Source organism: Mustela putorius, unplaced genomic scaffold (assembly GCF_011764305.1).
Source record: "Mustela putorius furo isolate JIRA1106 unplaced genomic scaffold, ASM1176430v1.1 tig00000813_pilon_pilon_pilon, whole genome shotgun sequence".
Lineage (NCBI taxonomy): Eukaryota > Metazoa > Chordata > Mammalia > Carnivora > Mustelidae > Mustela > Mustela putorius.
In genome coordinates this window covers 2670411-2683037 of record NW_025421485.1, presented here as the reverse complement: position 1 = coordinate 2683037, position 12627 = coordinate 2670411, and positions in this window count along the sequence as shown.

Below are 12627 nucleotides of genomic sequence, written 5' to 3'. Positions count from 1 at the left end.
CAAACAAAGAAAGTTAAAAAAAAAAAAAACACCAGAGACCAAAACCAGTCACTAGAAACAAAAGGTCACAAAATAAATACTGCAAGTTAAATCTAAGAATTCAGTGTTTGTATGGATTTGAGGGAAGTCATCTTTTTATATCATCTCTGCCTCCCGAGAAGGGGATGGTACTAAGGAGCCTGAGTACTGTGGCTGCCGAGTCTAGGAACAGCTCTGGCTAAAATGTGTCAATGCTGTTTACCTGCTCTTGCAAAAAAGGGATTTCTCCATAGGCATCATGTGTCTTTTCTGTCCCCTTTCAAATACATATAGACATTAAGTTTTTAGATCCACCTGAAATCCACATTCCCTACGGAGTAGAGAAAGCAACTCTGATTTAGCTACATCTTCCCCATCCGTATTTGAACAAACTGTTCCCTAACGAACAGGATTATAGACCTTTTCTTTGTATTTTTTGTATCTTCCTCCAACTGTTTCCCAAAACACCCTTCATTCCCTATCACTTTACATGCCTTTCTCCCTTTTTAACTCAAATGCTATCAGTTACAGGAACACTGTTTTATCCTAGGAACTAGAAAAGAGCTCAGTTTCAATCCACGGAACTGCCAGGAATCACTCTGACCTTGGTCAAAAGTATTTGAGCAGTCTAGCCTCACTGTTTTCAGCTACGTGGTGAGGGCTAGGGACGATCATTTTTGTTCAGCTTAGTAAATCTTCTCTGATTCTGATTGCTATTATGCTTCTTTCAGTGTAAATAGCAGCAGTAGTAGTGATAATGGTAACAATTCTTAAAAGGAGAAGGGAAAGAAGGAAATGTTATCCAGTGTACGACGGGGCACACAAAGAATTTTATCGATCATGCATTATTTAGTCCTTATCCAGCCCCGTTCCTCCACGTGTCACTTAGGACGAGTTATTAACTCCTCCTGGAATGAATATATTATAAATTTTTTTTTTAAGATTTTATTTATTTATTTGACAGAGAGAAATCACAAGTAGATGGAGAGGCAGGCAGTGAGAGAGAGAGAGGGAAGCAGGCTCCCTGCTGAGCAGAGAGCCCGATGCGGGACTCGATCACAGGACCCTGAGATCATGACCTGAGCCGAAGGCAGCGGCTCAACCCACTGAGCCACCCAGGCGCCCCATATGTTATAAATTTTTTAAATTTCTTTCAACAATTGCACTTAACGTATTATTTTCAGACAAGAGCTAAAACAAAAAGGGTAATAAACAAGGCTTTCTTCTTGTAGGTTCAATTCTGTCCTCCTTCATCTTTTTAAGGAAATATCTGTCAGTCCTTGTTGAATGAATTTCTGGATTATGTTCATTTGTACCAAAACACTAAAAAAAAAAAAAATTCAAACGAAAAACACTGGCATGCATTTTGAACAAAACAGGAGGTGTTTATATAAATGTTAAAATATCCCTCTCTGATCTAAAACAAGAAAACAGATCATTTCTATCAATTATAACAATGTAAATATTTTCTAGGTAAAGGGATTTTTTTTTATTACTTCAATAACAGAATTCTCAAGTACTTAGTAACAAGCACAGTCAAGGACAGCTGTTGGATAGGTTTCAGACCTCTTTTGGACAGAATCTAGGATTTGAGCTTAACGAGGGGAATAGAAATGGATTCCTATTGTTTAGAGAAGCAGAACAGAATTGCATCCTCAGTGTTCTCTGGAATCCTAAGTGGATGACTCCATAATGACTTCGTAACTAATAACATGAGATTTATACAGAGCAATAATGTAACCCCCCCCCCAAAAAATGCATGCTTTACAGGATCTCTGCAATTGATTGAATTCTTTGTCACAACTCCTTGTTCCCTTGACATAAGGCAAACATTCAGGTGCTTGCTTGGCCTCCTTGTGGGAACGTATACTTTCCATCCCCTCGACATTGGCTTTGATTGGGTGACTCGTTTGCATCAATGTGATGTCACAGTGCATGTGATGAAGACATAGACTTGAAATTAGCTTGTAGTGTTGGGCTTGCCTTCTTGGACTCCAGTGATGTGTCATGAGAAGAATCTTTCCCAGATAACTGTGACCCTTTTCACTTTGGACCAAGAGGGAACACATGTGAAGTCAACGTAAGTTCAACCTGGATCCTAAGCTTGAAGCAGAGTGGCTCAGAGCTCAGAGTATACTGGGAGATCCACAGGTGAACTCCTAAACTCCAAGCACAAGAATGCACATTTTTCTTTGCCACTAAGTTTGTTTCTTTCTCATGCAGCAAAACAATCTCGTATTTTAACCAAAGCAACATATAGAAACAATTTCAATACTATGCATTTGGTAAAGCTATCGAAATAGGTAAAAGTTATCAGATTATCACAAAGAAGTGATTATTTATAGAAGAAAAGTACAGAAGTGTCTCTATTAAATAGGTACCAACTGAGACAAAGGTTGACTTTGAAAATCAACATTTTTGATTTTGGGAAAAATGGGAGAAGTTGAATTTTGGAATTTTGTAAATATACTAGCAGAGGGTAGAAGGAAAATCACTAACCTAAAATAAAAACTACACTTAATGATTTATTCCCTGCCTGTTTTACATAGCTGCAAATAGGTTATATATATAGGCTCTGTCTTTATCAGAATATATACTCTTTAATATTAGTATATAAATAATGCTTTAATTTCCAACCCATAGATACAACATATAAGCAAACTTTCTCCTAACTTTCGGTTTTAATGTTATTTCCAGTCTATCACAACTATAAGTAGGACTGTGATGATCATTGTAAGCATATAGTTTTTGATTTATATTCTAATATGTAAATAATTCCTAATCGTAAAGGCAATACTCAAGAAAAATGGATGTGAATCACTTTGAGGGGAAAACAGAAAACTTGGCAAATTGAGGAGTCCATATTCTTTAGGAGACAATGTGAACTTGAATTTATTGAACACATTTTATATGCCCAATATCATGCTGACTACACATCACAAGTGTACTTTTCAATAATGCTGTGGTGAAAAATTTTCACAGATATGCAGAGCATGACTGATGAGGGGGACACAGCTCACGAGTGGGCCGGCTGGGTTTCACACCCAGGCTTCTCTGACACGTTCTCTTTCAAGCACATTATCTTCCCACTATACTACGCAGAAGTGTTGTGATACCCAAAATTCTGATCACATTTAATACTATCCTGCACTCAATTTTTTTTCCACTATCGAACTGGATAAAACATGTGTGATTATATATACTTTTCCCACCTGTTCTGAAGAGAATAAATTATCTCCCTCTGGGCTGCAGAAAGAAATGGAAAAACAACTTAATGATATCCTTATGGAGTTGTTAATGATTAAAAGCACTGTGGCATTTAGGTTTACTTCTCAGGAGGAACTAATAATGGCAGTCTGAGAAAAAGCCAAAGAAGCTTCTCTCTCTCTTTTCTGCCTTCCAGGCTTCTACAACTACATAACGTGGGGGCCTCCTGCTTTTGTAAAGAACAGAGTTCCTTGTTCAACAATGAGACAGAGCATCTTTTAAAAGATGAATGTAATGGGGGTCATAGCCTGCATTTTTTCTATTACCAACAATTTGAATGTCAATGTGCTTGCTGCTTGGCTAGGCTTTTGCACACCTAGACTTCTGAGTCTTTATGATTCTTGCTTTAATTCCCCCCACGCTATTCCTCAGGCTTAATGGCCTCTGTACACACACACACACACACACACACTGGAAGACAGCCTCTCTATGTAGTTGATAATAAGAAATTGAAAGTAACTATACAAGGAGCTACAGTTTCCCATTTCTTGCAAGAGTAAATCCAAACACCTTAGTACGGAATGTACAGCTCTCCAAATATTGGACTTATTTTCTTTCCTGAGAATTCCTTCCTATTCTGTGCATGATGCTTAGGCATCACTCATTTCTGAGAGCTCCGTGCATGTACCACATCGAGCCCAACTTAGCTCTAACACGGGCTTGAACATTCCTTTTCAAACATATGTCGTGCCTTGTAAATATTTTCATGTTGTTCAAGACCCAGGATAAGTTTCATCAGGTCCATCTGGGACTTCCCCATCTCTCCTCTAAGACATGTTAGATTCTGCCATTCCGTACTATTTTAGTAGCAGCTAGACAGTACCCCAAGGAACTAGGCCAATATCAGAAAGCCAATTTGCAAATGGAACACTTTGCCAAGGAACCAGTTCTTAATCAATATAACAATTTACCAAAAATGTGTTTTAAGGAAATAATGGTCTTCAACATGCACAACTAATAGGAATATGGTCTTATATGTTTATGAAAAAAGCTCATAGAATTTTATATGACTACATCACTCTAGTAAAAACAAATGCTATACTTGGTATGCTTTCCACTTATTTCTATTTGGTCACAGAATGTTACCTTTGGAGGAAACCGGAGATCTAGCAATAGCACCGCCATCATTTTACTTTGGAGAAAAGGGAGCAGAGAAACAGTCTTTTGCTGAGTCTTGGGTAAACTATACACCAAGATCCAGGATACATGTCTTCGGAGTAACTCCTGCCTAGTGTACATTATAGTCTATCAATTATATGGACGGGGATGGTATAACATGCAAATATATAATTTTGTATATTGTGCATTACCCAGAATGAGCTGAACTGAGGTCAAGGGCACAGTCTATCAGAAGACTGAGTAACATCAACTGCAAGTTCAGGGGTTTCCCCACGCCACCTTCAGATTCAGTAATTCAACAGAAAGACTCAGAGATCTAAAATATCACAGCTATGACACAGAGAAATTTATTCTAGGCAGAAGATACATAATAAAGCCATTCAAGAGAAGAGAGGCATAAGGCAGGATTGGTAAGGGTCTGAAATGGAGCTTCTGCTCATCTGCTCACTGTCAAATCACGAACAGCTTCACTTCCTCCTGGCCACACTGTGTGACAATAGCCACAGTTTACCGCCAACCAGAGAAGCTTACCCCAGCTTTAGTGTCTTGACGCTTCATTATTAGACACGGTTAATTGACATATATCTGACCTAGTTGGCTTTGATCTCTAGCAACTCCCTGCCTGGAGGCTGAGCCTGTCTAAAGCCCCCCAGATCTCTAATCACATGGCTGGTCTTTCTGATACGGCCAGTCCCCTCACCATAAGTCTATCAGGTGTGGCTGAGGACCCACATAGATAACAAAAATATCCTATCACTTGGGAAGTTCCAAAGATACAGAGGTTACCTCCCAAGAGCTGGGATAAATCACTTTACCTCCAAGAGCTGGGAGACCTCTTTTTGGAGGCCAACTTCCTCACTACACAAAAATATATGAGCGCTACAGAATGCATGTATCTATAACAATAACACATACATACTTCCATGTGATCCTAACAGATAATTCATATTTCATTTATGTGTGCACACAAAACTATCCAATGTAATTCCCAAGCAATACAAACAAGGTTGCTAAGATTTTCAATAAGATACAATGGGGAGGAAGGACTGTATTCCATGACTCGTGTTTCCAAGCTGGCTGTTTCCACTAGAATGATATTCCAGGGCTTCCTCACACAGCTTGTTCAGGACTCCAGGATGAGAAAGAGTAACTCCAGATTAGTGAGTGTGATCAAAGGAAATGGCGTGCTTTGTTCACATACTCCTGAGTTGGCTCTGGGTTTCTTTTAACCACAAGGAGCATGAAATCTCTACTCTTTTATTCTCCCACCCCTCCCCACCAAGAGTAGGTGGTCATAAGTCTGTTTGCACTTGATAAGTTCAAATGCATGCTGCTTTCTCTGGAACCCCATCAAAATCAGGATTTGTTCCAAAGGGTTTTTTTGTTTTTTTGGGTTTTTGTTTTGTTTTGTTTGTTTGTTTTTATCCATTAAGTTGTATTATTAACCACCATAGGAAAATAAGCCAGTATGTGTATAGATAGATCTCTAAGTGTTGCTTTTTTTTTTTTTTTTTTTTTTTTTTTTTTTAGCTCTTTTATAATCTTACATAGTATTGTCAGGTGTAAATGCAGAATTAACAGTGCTCCCATTTAACCTATACATAAATCAGAAAGATTTAACCTATACATAAATCAGAAAGATGTAAGCAACCTTTAAAGTACAGCATGCAGGCATGAGCTCAGTCAAGAACAACTAGAGACAGCCAACTCCTTTCAGGCTTTAAATGGTAGTAGGAGAAGTCATTGGTGCTGCTGTCTCCTGCAAGCTACCTATGTACCAAACAATTGCACCATGGAACATCCGATAAGCTGTGAGATATACAAATTCAATCAGACTGACAATAGAAAGTGTGGGAAGTTATAATAATGAAATCTATATGAAACATAGGAGGCTGAGAAGTCCCATCACAAACACAGAGAAAACAGCAATACTCTTGCTCAGAGGCAAATAATAATTCATGTTGTTAGATTACTTGATAACATTTTAACTTAAAAAACCCTATAGCATCAAAGATGTTTCTGAAAGGTGTACATTTTTTTTTTTTATAAAAAGAAAATACTAAAAAGAAGCACTAACAAGTTTCATGATTTCTAGAAGCAAGCTGCAGAGAGTGACCCAGAGGTTACACACCTGGCCATGAGGTCAAACAGCAGGCAGTGTACCAGAAATGCTCTTGGAAAGCCTCTGTTGCACTTTGCTTCTTTAAAACTGCCTGCTTTTCCATAATTTTACATGATTTTGACCAGACACATTATTTGTTTCCTAATTCCATAAAATTAAAAACAGATGACAGACATCCTAATAGATTATAATGGCAGTAAGAAATAACACTGCCTAGGTGACATAGTAAAGAAGAAGAAACAGGATAAAGGAAACTATATCTTAAGAGGAGATATATAGACACACATACATATATATACCCTCCCATTCCAACCTAATTGTCATGCTACAAAGTAGCATAAAAATAAAGTTTTCAAATAATTATACCTGTGAAGGCTTTACAATGTCTGGGAAATATATATTAATTTTTTTGGGAAATTTCAAGAAAATTATTAATATAATGTATGCAGCATTATTTGATAATATGTAGTTATCTTTAAAATACCATTTAGCCAGCACACTTTATTATAAAGTATTACAGTAGAAAATGTCAAATGATACAATGCTTTTGGAAAGGCATGAAGGATTTTGAGATGAATTAGAAAAGTCCTCATATTAAATCAGCAAGTATTGAGATTCAAAAAGATAATCACTTTCTATGAAGAGGAGGAATCTAGACTAGAAGCCAGTGATCTTAAAATATCTATTATGCAGAACGCATTTTGGGCTTACTGCACTTGTGTGGGGCTCTATCTAAACTTTTGACCTGAAACATTTCCTTACCCCTGGGAGCCTTGAATCAAATATGCATTAAACCCATCTTAATGGGGCTATTCGAAACTTAGTCCTCCTTATGCTACAAAGAAGAGGGATCCCTTGACTGCAGCTTTTTGTACAAATCTCTGGACAATTCAGACACTGGAATTGCAATCCATTTGGACCACGATTATCTCCTTCAGAAAAGATTTTTCACCACTTGCTGCTGAGAAAAATGAAGGCCACAAAACATGTCATCGCAGGTGATAATATCTTTGATATCATTTTTTGGCTTCAAGAAAAGTCATTTCATCTTCTCCGCTATTGAGCAAGGAATCTACTGAGCCAAGTATATAAACCGCCAAGAAAGAGCAACCATTAACTATTATTGAATCAGTAAAGTTCCATTTGTCATCCCTAAGAACTTTTTGCCTGTCTGAGGAAGCAGTGAGGAGACATTAGCCATGATGTTCGTGGCAGCAAATAAAAGGAAATGCAACACCAAAATGGCCTAGATTGAAGTGATGACTTAATGTGTCTCATTTGGACAATTTCAGAAGTACAGCAAACCCAGCACTGGTTAATTGGGTGGGTCAGTGAAATCACCAATCTTATCAAACCTTGGGTTCTTCTTCTGCCACTCTGTTCTCTCTCAAGGTAACTCACTGATAGAAAGAAGCCTGTAGCAATTCTAGGTTATCAGATGAAGACACAAGACTTACCAGAATAAAAGAAAGAAATGAAAAAAAGATGATTTCTTCTGTTTGGCTCATTTTTTGACACGAAACAAAATAAAACAAAATACCTTTTCTACATCATTCACTGACAAAGGAAATGGGACCCTGTGATAATTTAGGTCAATTCCAATTTACTCTGGTCATGATGAAGTCTTAAAATGAAACCAGCCAGTACTTTAGGGAGATGTGATCATATATGATTTTTCATAACTTTTATAGATTAGGAACTTAGAGTTTGCTTATATTTAGGGGGAAAAGTTAAGCAATAGTAAGACTACTATCTTTAGATTCCCAATAGGTGTTTTAAGCTTTCCTTAAAACAAACAAAACAAACAAACAAACAGTAAGGTAAAGAAAGACAGTTACAAAGCCCATAAAGGCAAGAAGAGAACTGTTAAGACAAAGTGAGAAGACCGATACTGAAAAATATTTATAAAATGTTCCGCTAATGTGTGTTGATAGGGATTACAGGGGAAAGAACTTGATAAATAATAATTGAGGAAATTACAAGTAATTATACTTAATTTTCCAGGCTGGAGCTGTAATATTTTGATAAAAATAAATCCATCTGAGTACCTACTGCCTTGTCTCTGACAAAGAATCAGAGACGGGGAAGAATCAGTCCAGTGCAATACCTTCTCTCTTTTTTTTTCCCCTACCTTCAATATTAAAGCAAAAGTTCTTAATCAAAGGTCCAGAACACTTTTTTAATCAGTGGACTGCGGCAGCGCTCAAAAAGACCTCAAAACTATAGGTAAATTTGGGGGCATGTGGATGGCTCAGTCAGTTGAGCATCTGGCTCTTGGTTTCAGCTCAGGTCATGATCTCAGATTGAGCCCCAGATCTCAGGGTCATGAGTTAGAGCCCCATGTCAGGTTCTGCACTCAGCATAGAGTCTGCATGTGCCTCTCTCTCTGCTCCCTACCCCATTCATGTGTGTTCTCTCTCTTTCAAATAAATAAATAAAATCTTTTAAAAAACTACATGTAAATGTTATGTGTATGCTCATTTTCCTGGGAAATAAACACAATTCTCCTCATGTGCTCTGAGGGTTCTGTAACCTGTCCCACCTTCGTCATATACCCAAGAGTCATCAGCTTAAGAACATAACCAGGTAGTTACGGTCTGGGTCTCCATGGATGTGTACATAGCTGGTCAAAGGTTCCAACAGTTCTGGCTGGCAATCTTCTGGGTGAATGAGGTTAACTTCCCTTCCAAACTACAGTTCCAAAATTACAAGTAGGGCAATACTGGTAGAAAGAAATAAATACCTTGGCAGGATGAAAAGACCACAAAACCCATACATCTCACCTACTGCCCTTATAAATGTTGGCAGTGTGTTCACCCATTTAAGGCATATATATATATGTTTTTTTTTTTACTTAAAATATGGGTATTAGTGATGTTTGATCCATATGGTATTATATATACATATATATATATATATATTTTACTTAAAATATGGGTATTAGTGATGTTTGATTCATATGGTATTATATATACCATAGAAGCTGAAGTAAAGATGCATTTTATAAACCATCCATATTTCCTAGATGGGAGCATAACTGGTTTAATCATAAGGATCATGAAATCTAAGCCTCAGAGCCCTTTATTTGAATGGGACTCATCCCTGGAAGTACCCTAGCAACATGTTCACATGATTATTTAGATACTGTCAAATGAAATGATGTATTTGACCACACCTGGTTAAGAAGACTCTGAATGATATCTCTTCATATTTCTCTCTATGCTGGAGGCACATGAATGGCTGTTGATCTTTTGGGGATCCACCCTATGAAAGTGATGAGTTAGGAAAACAATTAGTTTGGATTTAGTAGAATTGCTGAATGTGGTTTATCATCACTTCCATGTATACTTAACTTGTTGCAATCAGACTGGGTATAAGAATAGAATACTCTAGGGGTGTTGGGTGGTTGAGTCAGCTAAGCATAAGCATCTCCTTCTTGGTTTCAGCTCAGCTCATGGTCTCAGGGTCATGAGATCAAGCCCTGAGTTGGGCTCTGCACCCCATGGGGAGTCTGCCTCCCTTTTCCCTCTCTCTCTGCCCATCCCTCAGCTCTAGCACTCTCTCTCTCTCAAATAAAATAGTAAAAAAAAAAAAAAATAGAATACTCCATTAGCAATATATTTTGTCCACCCTCCCAGCACATGACATAAGGGTTCAGGAAGAGGTCTTACAATATGAACATAATTTGCAATGCCTGGCATCACAACTGTGCTGTGGACAGTGAAAGAGAAACAGCTGGAGATATATGGAGTCAGAAGCTAGTCTGCAGAAAACTGCTCAATTACAAGACATGTAAAATTATAAAATTACAGAATTCAATTTTATTTGAAATCTAGCCAAAAGAAAATATGTTTTGTTTTGTTTCTGAGGGTTTAGGAATATCAATAATAAAAATAAAACAGTTTATACAGAAGTATAAACATATAGGTGTAAGAGAGGAAAATAATTTTCCCTCTACCCTTCTGGGTTCTTGGCTGAGACCCCTATAATAAACAACACAGTAACAGAAGAAAACTAAACAGACATTTAATAACATAGGTACCGCCTGTTTACATGGAAAACTGAGTGATTTTATAAAGGTTCCAAGCTTTCTCATTAAATACCATCTTCACATACTAGCAGAAGGACAGGGTAATGGGGTGGGGGAAGGTCTTTTAATGGGAGACTGTCAAGAAAAGCACAGACCTGGGCGCCTGGGTGCTCAGTGGGTTGAGCCGCTGCCTTTGGCTCTGGTCATGATCTCAGGGTCCTGGGATCGAGTCCCACATCGGGCTCTCTGCTCAGCAGGGAGCCTGCTTCCCTTCCTCTCTCTCTGCCTGCCTCTCTGCCTACTTGTGATCTCTCTCTGTCAAATAAATAAATAAAATCTTTTAAAAAATAAATAAAAGCACAGTCACAAGTAACAAAGGTGTGACTGTTTTGAAGATCTAAGTCATTGCCATCTCCACTGGTAAGAGTTTCTAGAGGTTTAGTCATCCTTTTCCTCCTGCTACAGAGGAGACACCCATACAAATGAAAACTTCCCTCATAAATGTAAATTTCTTTTACAAAAGAGTAACTTTTTTTAAAGATTTATTTATTTGACAGACAGAGATCACAAGTAGGCAGAGAGGCGGGCAGAAAGAGAGAAGGGGGAAGCAGGCTCCACGCAGAGCAGAGAGCCAAATATGGGGCTCAATCCCAGGACTCTGAGATCATGACCTGAGCCGAAGGCAGAGGCTTAACCCACTGAGCCACCCAGGCGCCCCACAATAGGGTAACTTCTACTGGGTTTCCAAAGCTTCTCCTGTGTCTGCATTTCAGAGGAATAATCAGCCTCAAGATAATCCTTATGCCAAAGAGGCATATTTTAGGGTGGCAAATTCTACTCCCCTTCACATGCAAATATTCCTTACATGGCAATCTCTTGAAATAGATCAGAATTCCTGATTTAAATTTCTTGCTGATCTGACATAAAATATTGCCAGCAAAATACCATTCCTATTCAGCCAGCGGAATGAGAACAGCAGGATCCACTAGTGAATACATATAAACAATTCAATTAATATTTAAAATTCACGACCACTCAAAATTGAACTATTAATAATAAAAATATTTATGATCAACCATGTTATAGGAAAGATGGAATTATCTATTTCTCTTAAAATGATAAAAGTTTTCCTTGTAATAATACTAAGCAAAAATTTTGCTATTAAAAAACTAGGGAAACTATAGATGTATGTCAAGTAGTTACTTGTAATTATTTTATGGAATTTAAAATATTTTTACTTTCTTAACTATTACCTTTTTTCATTCTAAATAAATGTTTACTTTCTTACCCATGATGAACTGAATTGCGCTATGCCACCTCCACCCATCCTGTTCCCCAAAATTGTATGTTTAAGTCCTTATCCCCAGTACCTTAGAATTTAGCCTTATTTGAAATTTTGGTCATTGCAGATATAATCAGTTAAGATAAGGTCATCCTCGGGTAGGATAGGATCTTAACCCAGTATGGCTACTGTTCTTGTAAAAAGGAGAAATTTGGACACACACACACAGAAAATATAAGTTATCCTTCCACAGGCCAAGAAACTTCCTGAAGTAAGGGGAGAGGCCTGGAACCCATTCTTCCCTGGAGTCTTTAGAGAACAGCCCTGCCAACTCTTTGATCGCTGATTCCTAACTTCCCGAACTATGAGACAATACATTTCTGTTGTTTTGCCAGTCAGTACGTGGAACTTTTTTTCAGGGAAACCCCAGGAAACTAATACAATACTTATAGAGGCTTTGGTTTCCACACATTTTGTAGCCACACCTCCTGGGTAGCAAGGATAAGATTTCTGTAACAGCCACAAATCAGCAATTCTGCTCTCAGCACTTTTCTCCTGTGAACATCCCATCCAATGTTTTCTCATACAACAAACATCATGTTATACAGTACCGAGTGATTATGGCTTCCTCAAGAGTTCCAGCATCGGTGTTTTCTTCATATCTGTGGTTTGATGAAGTTATCTAAAGCTCCAGATATCAAGCACACTTTGAGTGTCTGTCACATATAACCAGAGTGGGTGCCCCCACTGTGAAACCCATCAGTGCTGGAGCTATTGGTGGCTTACACA